This window comes from Netta rufina (assembly GCF_964035555.1).
Source record: "Netta rufina genome assembly, chromosome: 3".
Classification (NCBI taxonomy): domain Eukaryota; kingdom Metazoa; phylum Chordata; class Aves; order Anseriformes; family Anatidae; genus Netta; species Netta rufina.
In genome coordinates this window covers 115,140,664-115,153,476 of record NC_140125.1, presented here as the reverse complement: position 1 = coordinate 115,153,476, position 12,813 = coordinate 115,140,664, and the positions used below count along the sequence as shown (strand labels likewise).

General features: G+C 37.2%; 1 protein-coding gene across 2 annotated transcripts in view; it reads right to left on the bottom strand.

The window, feature by feature from the left end:
* PTCHD4 (patched domain containing 4) overlaps positions 1 to 12,813 on the bottom strand; it is a gene marked incomplete at both ends in the record, with an annotated part of 84,861 nt that overhangs the window by 26,654 nt on the left and 45,394 nt on the right. The window lies entirely within an intron of this gene.

Sequence of the window (12,813 nt, the reverse complement as noted above, 5' to 3'; positions counted from 1 at the left end):
CTGGGGCCAAGTAACATTCTCACAGATAGCTCCGAGGGACAGTTTAGGATGTATCATGTGCCAGGAATCATTCCCAGCCAGCAATTTGGATATGGCTGCTCTATGTTGAAGGCTAAGAGAATTAAAACATATGGATATTGTCAGTTACTACCAGCAGGCTTCCAGGCCAAAGAACAAACAGTGGCACAGTTTTGATAACTAGCATGGGTACAGATATTGCTTCCAGTGGTTATTAGGTGCATAAATGTGTACAAGAATGGGAACCTAAGCTACAAATTATCTTTCGTCTTTGTTACTTATAGTTTCTACATAGAATAAAACAGACCCTATTTACTTCCTTGGTCTTTCACACAAACATCTGGAGTGCAGTTCATCTTGACAAACTTGACTCTGAGCTAGTTGTTTAGATACTCTTTTTATTCCATCAGAGAATACTTGTTTTAAGGGCACAGTTCATTTCAGTCTAGGAGAGCTTCTAAAACAAGACAGATGAATTATGGCCTAACAATGCATATTTCATCCCACACATTGCAAAGGGAATCTATGATGAGTAGCTCGTGGAAGCAGTTCAGACTTCTAGACTTCTATACCATGGCTAACGCTATGACAGATGAAGCATACCCTTTATTTATTTCATCTCACTAAAGGTGTGTGTTTCAGGATTTAAACTTAGCCTTCTAATTTTATTTATTTATAAATTTATATTACCAAACTTTTGTGCTCTGCAAGGCTTAGTGGACATCAGAGTACAGAAACCAAGGGACTTAAACTTATTTAAACAAGTCCCTGATCAGTCTGTTGTCTTTGTTTGTTTGTTTGTTTTTGTGTTTTTTTTTCTTTGTTTGTTTGTTTTTGTTTTGTTTTTGTGATAATGTTTTATTCTTTGCAATTCCTTCTTAGTCTGTTTCTTTCTTTTTCCTTCTCTTTCTCTTTTTTTTTTTAAAAAAAATAATTCTTTATTTAGTTACTTTAGTTCTTCCCTCTTTGTCTAGTTTACACTTTGCATAAGAATGATGTTCATTTTACATCTTATCTGTTCTCCTTCAGGGTTTTCATTCTAACTTTTTACTGTCTGAATAATTTTATGTTTCAGAGTGTGCCTAAAATATCTAAACTCTTTCCAAATTATCCTTTCCTGTAGAAGAAGACCTAAGAGCTATAACATGCTAATAAACTGCTCCTTGGTTTGGTAAATTCAATCACATATCAATAAACACTAACTCTCAATTCACTTCTTGCCTTTAAGCTCCTGAATGTTTCTTGCTTATTAGTCAACAGAAACTCACAAACTGTCTCAATTCAATTGCTTGTTCAGACTTTCAGAACAAATAATTAGCACAGTTCAGTAATTCCATGCTATTTTTCTTTCCATAATGGGTTGGCAAATGTGTCTTATGAATAAAAAAGCCTCCAATCATTCTTAAATCCTCAGTGGTGTTCAGGAAGTTAATCCTGACTGATATCAATGGGATAAGATATCCAAATACCTTTTAAGTTCTGTGTTCTTTTCACATTGAATTATCTTTCCTGTACTGAGTGTCATTTTCTCTTACTCGAAGTCCTAGAAATGTTTTTCTTTTATTCTTGTGTTTTGCTTGCAAGTTGCTGGGTGGGTAAATAGTAAACAGCTTTGCAAGCTTAGACAAGGTCCCTTGGAATTTAAAACATGAGTAAAATTTTCTGTAAAGAGACTGCAGTTTTTTGCAACAGATAAAATGGTCAGGTATCTCTTAAAACATCAGGTTTCATGCAAATCTCATCTTGTTTTACCGTGTTGGGCAGCTAAACACCACAACTGCTCTCTCACTCCCCATCTTTAGATGAGGAGGGGGAGAAGTAAAGCAAAGAACAACTCACGGGTTGAGATAAGGATAATTTAATTAAAGGGAAATAATAATAATAATAAAAATTTAACTAAAGGGAAATAAAAAGGGAAAGGGGAAAAGGGAGGGGGAAAGGGAAAAATAAAAAGAAGGGAGGGAAACAAACAAATAAAAAAAATGAAGGCTATGTGGAAGTGCAGAGGAAAGAAATTACTCTCTACTTCCCACAAATGAGCGATGATTGACCACGTCCTTGAAGCAAGGCCTCAACGCACGCAGCCGGTGTTTGGGAGGAGGACCAACACTTTCACAACGAGAGCCCACCCCTCCCCTCTTCTTCCTGTTTCCACCTTTTATTGCTGAGTGTGACACCACATGGTATGGAATATCCCTTTGGTTGGTTTAGGTCAGCTGCCCTGGTGATGTTTCTCTTCACTTTTTGCCCACCCCCTAGGAGGGTTAGAGAGAGGCCCGATGCTGTGCCAGCACTGCTCAGCAGTAGACACAACACTGGTGTGATAGCACTGCTATTCCAACTACAAGTACAGAGTACAGCACTGTATGGGCTGCTGCAGGGAAAGTTTACATTCCAGCCAGACCCGGTACACGTCTGCCACCTGCTTTCACTTCTTTCAGTTCACTTTCCCATTTCCTTCTCTTTGTCTCCTTCCTTCTTGGCCGTAAATCACATCCAGTGCCAGGAAATAGTCTCTATGGTTGTTCCCAAATAGCTATCATGGCATAACAATGAAATCCTGTGCAATTCCTGCACAGGGTACCAGAACCAATCTCTACTCTGACATTATAGCAGAAACTACATGTGGAGTCCACTCCACATCAGGTGGAACTTTCCAACTTCCACATCGTATATTCCAATATTTATTGTATTGTCATCAAGAGACTTGGATTGTTTTCAGTCCCAAATTCAGAACACAACTGAATTGTTTCTACTCTCTGGCCCTGAAGAACAATTAAGAGGGTGGGATTTTGTGGCCATCTAAAATCACTCATTGAAATAAGGGTCTTCTTCCTGGCATATCCCACTTGGAGGATTAGATTCCTTATCAGGGTTGTCAGGATCGATCCAACTATTTAGAGTGATTTACATAATCTCCATGAATAAATTTAATACTTAGGGGGAGATAAAAAAGATGAACATACTCTAGGAAATTGCAATTGCAGAAATAGATCAAGCAAATATATAGTAAGTTACTAAGGAAAACAGTGACAATTAAGTAGGTAATGCAGGTAAGCGTAGTTGTTGTGCCATGCTCTGTTTTATGCCATATTAAAAAAAAAATAAAAATAGGAAGGCAAGAGTTATTTCTTCTGTTTCCAGAAGTCTGGAATTATCCAAAGGCTCATTGGTTTATGGGGACTAGCTGAACATATTTGGATTTCTGTCTCAAGAGCACTTGCAGATACCAATTTTCATGAATGATATTTCTTTGTCCTTTCCATTCATAGCTAGTGTTCCCACCACTACTTGCTTTTTTCTACTGTTGCAACTTTTCAAAACCAATGGGATTGCAGGAAATATTAATACATTTGGCCTACTGTTTCCTCAATAGCCAATAAAAAATTCTTCCTCCACTTATTTTTTTTTTCTTGGATTTTGCCCTTTGGCTTGTATAATTATTGTTCTTACTGCAATATGTTCTTAGGAAAAAAAAAAGGATAAGAATAAGCTCTTAGTGCAAGAAGTTCTTAGTACAATATAACAATCTCCCAAGGTGACAGTTTATTTTTAAGTATTGTATAACATATAATAAAAACAGCCTCTTTCTTAACTGAAATGTCTGGAAGTCAAGTTTCCTAATCAATGTTCAGCAAGCATTTTCTGTGAGGTCATCTATAAATGACAGAGACCTGTACACAACAGGAAGAACAAAAAGAATAAAAATAAATGGAAAAGTTTAATTTAGAAAAGTCAGGCTTTATTTGATTTGTAACCATTGAAAGGAAGAGATGAAAGAATGTTATTTTTTTTCTCCTTCCTATCTTTCCAAAGATGAGATAAGAGATATCAAAGAATTCTTTTTTTTTTTTTTCTTACTTCTTTTGTAATCATTTGCTTTGCTCTAATCCTGTAGCTCAGCTTGAGCTTAGAGAAAAAATTACAGCTTCTCCTACTGTTAGTGTGCTTTAAAATGAGTTAAAATCATAAAAGGTCACAAATTTACTAGAGGGGTTGGAACTTGAGAGAGGGAGAGGTGACAAAGGATGTCCTACTAACATCAAGGTACAACCTGCTGTATGCATTGTGTCACATAAGGCAGCCAAAGCTTTGATTTTTTTGCCTTTTCCCAGTCTATTGGATCAGATTGCCAACATTTCTTGTAAAAAAAAAAAAAAAAAAAAAAAAAAAGAAAGAAAAAAAAGGAAATATAAGCCTTAAATAATCTATTTTTCAGACAAAGTCAGCAAAATATATTGCAAGATTTAATAAAAAATGGGTTTGGAAAACACTTTGTGTTTAAGCATCTTTGTATTTTACTGTTTCTCTAGCAAAACAGATCTAACACTACCGGATGAGAAGGTATAATATAAAAACTAGATCAGGATATCACTCATAACAATTCATTTTTTCTGTCTGATGAGGTTACATTGCTGCATAGAGAAGTGTTCTACATTCAGAAAAAGCTCAATTTACCATGACATATCATTTTTAACAATGGACCATTAACTTTGAAAAGCCATTTGGTAATAAATATATTTTACTAAAATATTGTCCAGAGACATCCATCAGGATTTGAAATGCAATAGTGTATATCCCTTATAGCCTGAAGAATACAGTGTGTGTTATCTGAAGAGTTTTAAATGCAGGGGAAGGAAGAAGTTGTCTTCTATGACATTAATCTAAACAAAAATCTAATTGCAAAAATAGCCAAGATTATTCAGCTCCAGTGTTGTGGTAGTGGAATCAGTAGTGATATCAGAAATGTGAAGGTGTAGAGAACAAAAAAAGCCTGAAGCATGAAGAAATAGCTGCCCACTTTCTTTTCTTATGCAAGATATCTAAAGGGATATAGGTGAACACAGTAGATATATTTCCACAAAATTAGCCATACACCCACAGCTAATCTCTTTCAGAATGAGAGTGCACAGTATTTTTAAGTAACCGTGTCTATAAAGAAGAAAAAAAACAGTTCAGAGTATCAGACTCAGTGAGAAAATAAAGTTATTTTCTATCAGTAAGCTCAGTTTTGGTTAAAATTCTCAATGGATATCTTAATTTTTGTACAGTTTCCAGTTTAAGTAACTGGAACTTGTAACCAGTTTCAGTAAACAGTTTCAGTTAACTGAAAACTACTAGGCGACTAGCAGTCAAAATGTTTTTATCTAAAAACAGATGTTTGATGAAAAGCATAGCCAGTGGTTTTCTTTTATTTTTGTCAAGCAAGCATTTCAAGGGGGCAGGTTTTGGAGATATCGGGGCAGGGGGTGCAGGAGGAGCCTGTGCTTTTTATTTAGAAATTCTTTCGCTGAGAATGATCTTAACAAGTCTTTTTGTGATTAGCTGTGCTTTAGAAAGAAAAAGAATGGAAATATAAATGCAAAGCCCCACAACATGCTCACATAAATCCCATAATAATGCATGACTTTATGTCATGCATTTTTCATCTACAGCCTTGTGGTCTAAGAGTAATCTAGAACCATCTACAAATGGAGATATCTCTGCTTCAGTAACGGATCATAGTCCATAGCCAAGGTAACACTATAGACACCAAAGGTGGCTGGGAGTAATTGTCTCTGTCTTCAGCCACAAAGAAAAGAGTCCAAAATGGTCACCCCTACTCCCTCTGTGCTCACTGGAGATAGGAAGTAAACCCTCTAGGTACCTAAAATAGATGTCTCTCTCTCTCTACTGAGAAATACTAAGAAGTGATTTGATGATCATAGGATCATTAAGGTTGGAAAAGACCTCCAAGATCATCTGGTCCAACCATCATCCTATCACTAATGTCACCCACTAAACCATGACTATGTCCAACCTTTCTTTGAACACCCCCAGGGATGGTGACTCCACCACCTCTCTGGACAACTTGTTCCAAGGCCTGACTACTTTTTCTCTGAAATTCCCCATGCTCTTCCCTGTAATGACTGGTCCTCTTAAAGAGATTAATCTGTGAGAAGGGTCCAAAATATAATGGTACTGTAGCTGAAGCTCTCCAGGGGAAAAAAAAAAAAAGAAAAAAAAAAAAGATTTTTTTTTCTGAGTAGAAAAAGAGGTCAAAACAATTCTAAATCCAGAGCCACAAAATGAGTCTGTATAATAAACACTAAGGGTGTTTTAAAACATCACTACCATTTTTACCCCTCTTATTGTATGTGAAATATAACATTACCTAAATATGCTGTGCATCATTAAATGTGAACATCATTCTAGATTGTAAGCTGTCATTCAGGAAAACATCTCATTCAGAAAAATACTTAAGCATGTGCTTAAATGATTGAATTAAACACATGTTTAAAGATGAGCATGAACAGAGATCAAGTTACATTTGTACTTAAATACTTCTCTGAATTCTCATCTTAATTATAGTGTCATAAAGGCAAATGCAACTGCTAAAATCTCTTAAATTATTTTGGAATCATTCCTATATGAATAAGCTCCATAGGTACAGCTGCATTTTTTTTTTTTTTTTTTTCACAGCTTCAATTTTTTTCCCCCTCTAGTATCTGAGAAGTTACACTAAAAATTAAGTTGCCTTGATGGAAGTTGGGATAGAGGTGATTATTTATTTATTTATTTATTTAGGTCACAGCCCTTAGAAAATATAAATATACTCTCAGTAATTCTCTACAGAATTCTTCAAGCATGCCAATGGTGGAAACCAAATGTAAAACATTTATGAGAAACATCCTAGAGGACACCAAACGATTTTCAATCACATTTAAATTGGTTGGGGTTTGATTTGTTTTAAAGACCCCTGAGAATAAAAAGATCAGTATATAGGTTGGTTATTGAGAAACATATATATATATACATATACTTTAAAAACACATTCAATTTAGCTTGCTTATGAAATTCTTATTGCATTCCCTGTTCTTCTTTTGAGCCCATAGGGATTTTTCAACCTCATTAAAATGTGCCATCTGCTAGAGACATCCGTTATAAAATTACAACAACTTAAATTTATGCACCTGCTTTTTTTTTTTTTTTTTTTTTTTTTTAGAGAGAAACATCAATACCTTGATGTTTAAAGAAAGTATTATACAATTTATATATATATACACAAGATAACAATTTCCCTTGTGATGAGGACTAGGGTCATATGATTACTCCCAACACATTTTCCAGTCCCCAAAAGTGATCTTTTTGCTTGACCCCTCAAAACATCCAGTATTGGCATTTGCAGAAACATGGCTTTAACAGGATCACAGACGTGTCATGGTATATTTTATTCTGTTTCATTCATATGGTGTTTCAGGAGAGGAAAATAGTACCATATTCACTACAGGGGGTTAAAGAACTTAATCCTGCAATTAACTGGAAGTATTTCTGTTCATGTTATTCAAATAGCTAATCCATAGATATATTCCTTTTGGCACAGACTAGCAACAAAGAAAAAGATTGAAGTGCTAAATCATGGAATATTCCCTAGCGCTGGTGAATGATGCTGGATGCAATTATCACAGAAGTCTACCGCAAAGTTTAGATGAGATTTTGCTGTCATATTTTAGCCTCCCAGGCTCCAGCTTCATTGCTCACAGTTGTATATATGATTCAGTAATTCAGAAATAGAGCAAATAAAGTTTTTGAGACACTGAAGAATGAGAAATCACTCTCAGTTTACCACATGTGATGGTAGCTCTGTCTCATTGTAAAGGAGATATCCCTTCTCAACCTGTTTTCCCTTCACTTGCCTCTCAAAAATGACATCAGTGAAACTCCACAGAGTTATTTTCATGGACAGCAGAAATCAAGAGAACAGTTTTGAATTAAAATGACAATCTAGTAACAAAAAAGAAGAAAAGATCTAAGTACACATCTTCATGTATCACTGTGTAAATAGTGATGAAGAAACAAAAGATATAATGATGAAAAATAGCAGGTCAAGCAGGCATTACATGGTTTCAAAGAAAGGCTCATCCAGTTTAGGACATCAATATCCTAATACAAGGGGACTGTACAATCTTTATTCATATAGCTCCTTTGGAATATGGCATTCAAGTTTAGATGCTGCCACCTGGTTTCATCCTGCCTAATTTTGGGAAACTAAGAGACACCTACAGTAGCAGTCAGTTATGCCAGGATTCCTTAGAATTACTGGAAAGAGGAAAGTTATAGAGATCAGAAACAACTGCTGGAGATCCCTTTTTCCCTTTGGCTATAGAGAGTGCCTTGGGCAAACAAGCTTCTCAGCCAAGTGCCTGGAATTAGGAGAGAGCAGGGTAAGCCTCAGGGTGCATCAGAGCACGGTGCATGTCAAAAAAAAATGGTATGGCTGCTTCCAGGAAACTAAACATGTAGGTTGAAGAAGGGGATCTAATTCAGAAGCAGTTCCTGACAATGTTCTGTCTTCAAAACCCAGTCAAGGAAGAAGTTTCTATATCATCATGTGAGAATAACAAGACATGAGGCAAAGGGAATGCAATAGTAAGTATCAGAAGAGTAGATACACCATAGAAAGAGCAATATCTGGTTATACCAACTTAACCCTGGTGAATTTACCTCTCATTTTTGACCTCTGTGCTAATATGGAGGATTTCCTTTAAGAAATGATTTTTTGTTGTTGTTGCTGTTTTGCTTATGTGTTTTGTTTTGTTTTCCCCTTGAAAAAACAAGTTTCCTCTGGCTGTCTTTAATTACATTACAGTTCACAGGAACTGCCAAGGGATTCCCTCTACTCCTACACTCTCTTCATGAGTGTTTTTATTCCCCATGGTCATACACATTCCCAATATTCTCTATTGTCCGTTTAAATTCTGTCTGACCCAATACAGTGGACTTGGGGAACAAGACTGCAGCCTACATTTTTCAGAAGTTTTCACTCACTTTGGGGGTACCACCTTCAAACAACCCCATTTGTGATTTTCACAATGGTCATTAATCTAAGGCAGACATCAAATTCTGTGGAGTTAAGTTAAGAGCACAAGGAAAATGAGGGCATATTGCCTAGCATTCTTTTTCTTCCTTTATTAAATTGGCTCAAGAAACAAGGATTTCTATTGTTGGTCCTAAGAGTGGGGTTCTACCAGACAATCACAATGGTCTCTCTTATCATTCTGCCCTACAAAGAATTTTGATTGGAAAGTTCCAGTGGACTGATATGTTTCAAAGTTGAGAGAGGTAAGTACATCTTTTTGAGGTAATAACTAGTAGGAACTTTTAGAGTAGAGCATATATATATATATGTATATATTAGTAGATGCCTTTACTGCATGCAACTCTTCTTCAGGTGAATAATTTTTAGAGCATGCTTATGGGTAGGAAGATGATGTTACTTTGCATGTTTGCTTTGTGGTTCTAGGTCTCTTATGATTTTTGCAGAATTCTGGGGCTTACTGTGAATGTGACCTTATGCTTTCACCTGTATGTCAAATATTATCAGTTACAACCTTGGTCTTAAAGTGATGGAGCAGGGTTTAAGGGAAATGTATCATCCAAGTTTCCTGTGCTAGTGAGTATCTGAAAACAGCAGAAATAGGCACGTAAGGTGTAGTCTTTTTAACAGTAGTAGGGACTGTTTCTTACATGTTTCTTTTTGGGCCCCTCGCTACAAGAAGGACATCGAGGTGCTTGAGCGGATGCAGAGAAGGGCGACAAAGCTGGTGAGGGGCCTGGAGAACAAGTCCTACGAGGAGCGGCTGAGGTAGCTGGGCTTGTTCAGCCTGGAGAAAAGGAGGCTCAGGGGCGACCTTATCGCTCTCTACAGATACCTTAAAGGAGGCTGTAGCGAGGTGGGGGTTGGTTTGTTCTCCCACGTGCCTGGTGACAGGACGAGGGGGAATGGGCTTAAGTTGAGCCAGGGGAGTTTTAGGTTAGATGTTAGGAAGAACTTCTTTACCGAAAGGGTTGTTGGACACTGGAACAGGCTGCCCAGGGAAGTGGTGGAGTCACCATCCCTGGAAGTCTTTAAAAGACGTTTAGACGTAGAGCTTAGGGATATGGTTTAGTGGGGATTGTTAGCGTTAGGTAGAGGTTGGACTCGATGATCTTGAGGTCTCTTCCAACCTAGAAAATTCTGTGATTCTGTGATTCTGTGATCTCTGGAGCTTTTTTCTGCTGTTTTGCTGTCTGTAGAGTATTTAGACCTTGTAGCCTTCTAGATTTTAAGTGCTTGGAATTCTCTTAATAGGGAATTTAGCAGAGGTTGCTAGTTAAGTTTTTTGGGGGATGTGGTCAGGGGTTGGTCTGTTCTGCCACGTGCCTGGTGACAGGACGAGGGGGAATGGGCTAAAGTTGTGCCAGGGGATGTTTAGATATTAGGAAGAACTTCTGTACTGAAAGGGCTGTTAAGCATTGGAATGGGCTGCTCAGGGAAGTTGTTGAGTCACCATCCTTAGAGGTCTTTAAAAGAAGTTTAGATGTAGATCTTAGGGTTATGATTTAGTGGTTTAGTGGAGGACTTGTAAGCGTTAGGTCAGAGGTTGGACTAGGTGATGTTGGAGGTCTCTTCCAACCTAGGTGATTCTGTGTGTGAAACTGAGGTGTCTGGCAAATTTTTCAGTGAAGCCAAGTACTTTTTAAAGTTTGTATTTGGAAGTGTTTTTGTCTCTTATGGATTATGGGCAATCAGGTATTAGTGTAGTATTAGTATGCCACACATAAGTATAATAAGTATTAGTGTGGCATGAGAGGGTTATCTTATGAACACGAGAGCTACACAGATCTCAGATTAGACTCAGAGAAGACACAGTTAGCAATGGTCTGGTAGGTACCTGGCTATTTATCTCATACTCTGCCAGTAGCTACCAGCATTGAGTCAGAAAAGAAATATAGTTAAAAATATTCAGGGAGGACCTCTTCATTCAAATAAGATGTTATTACAAGCACTAGGAGTTGGTACTCCTCTGCCCTCACTGTTACCTCTTGGTGAGATGTCCAAGCTCAGGACAGTCTTCTCCTTTGCCACAAAGGGACAGCAAGAGACCCATGACCTCCTAGGGCTATATGAGGGACAATTGTCCTTTGGAGCTGCCTACTCCCCACTAAAGCAAGACTGGCTGAATAGTTCAGGCATATCCTTAGTATGCTATAACAGCTTTTAATGAGATTGATCATTTCATGGTTTTCCTGTTTTCTAGTGTCATCTTAAATGCCTTACAGCACCATAACTAAATATGTGCTGAACACATTATTCAGGAGTGCTTTACTTTTGTCTTATTGAACATCAGTATTAAACACTTTCTTAAACAGAAATGTTTCCTTGAATTATGGCTATACTGACACAAATACTCACTGAAGTTAATAGGCTTTCTCCTGGCTTCCATTGGTATTGAACTATGGTTTTTGTAAACCCTCATGTTGATACTATCTTCTACTGACATTTATGTTTAATGTCAAACAAGCTAGAAATTTCAGTGTCTTGGAAACTTGTGTTTCCATAATCCCTCTTCAGTTTTTGCTCAAGTAATCACCCCTCTGGCTTTGCATGGAATGCTGTAGAACATCAAGTGTAAATATCTCTTTTGCCTGCCCTTGCCACAATGTACTTTTAAATTTAGGAGTGCACAGATAATCTGGTGCACAGGTGAGATTCTGCTCACTAATTTTAGCAATCTGAAAGTTATGCACCTAGTCTACACTAGTTGTCACAGTCCATCTAAAACCAGTACAGAGAGACAGGAACTTGATCATACCACAGAGTAGGTAAAATAGATAGAATTAATTATTATTTTTTTTGGGGGGGGGGGTAGCTGCTTGTCACCAGCAACTAAAATAGTCTAGAATATGAATTTAGGCTATGTGCCTGATTTCTGAATAGCTACACAAGATGAGCTCTTATGTAGGTATCTACCTCTCTCTAGTGGGTCCAGAGAGCCGTGGTCTTTCTGCCCTGGATAATAAAGAGCTTGAATTGCTTTTGAGCTTCAATGTCACATTAGTGATTTATATTCATCTTAGGCACAAAGGTAAATCACCTGAATAAAACTCTAAATGTATAAACAAAAAGGGGGATTAAAATCAAGCGTAATTGTGTTGATTAGATCAAAAGCCAGTGTGGTTTTATGTATCTTATTCACTGTGATGGCTTTAAAAACAAACCGCAGACTTCACAATTTTGTTTTATAGCAGAAAGTTTTTCCTCAGCACTGTTGGTGACTCAGCACTCAAATTACCATATTTCAATATATGACCAAATGTAATTAGGACAATATTTTTTTTAGCTGGTTGTTACTTTTATGTTGTAGCCGAGCCTCCAGAACAAGTAATTTATTTCCAGTGATGAGAGTCTGCCCTCTTTTTGGTACTAAACAGCTCATATGTTGTAGCTGTTACTTGAAGCAACAGATATTGGGAGACTGTGGACTGATCTTCAGAGAGCTCTTTCCTGCCAAATTTCTACATTTCTGCAATGGCAGATGTTTGCATTTTAAGACCTAGTTTATTTCATGAATTTTTGTATTTAATGGCATTTTTTCTGTGCTTGCATAGAGCACATGGGAGTTCTCCAGAAGACCTTAATGATGAAATTAATCTCTCCTAACTTCAATCATGTACAGCTTTGTGTATAATCTCAATTTGTTGTCCTTGGCTCCCTCTCTCATCAACACAGAAACAGGAGAACATGAAGGAGAGATTTCAAAATCTATTTCCAACTCCCACCTCAGGGTGGGAGGAAGCACTCCCTGGACTCTGAGGTTCAGCCTGGACATGTCTTAGCTTGGATGCCTTGTTTTTAAATAGCTAATGTTAGGAACGGTGCATACTTGCACACATCATCTCTACACAGCAAATCAGACTGGCTACTGAATAGGACTTGGGAAATACAGAAAATTGTATAGTTATTTTCTTTCCTTTAGGGAGTTATATCTTGAC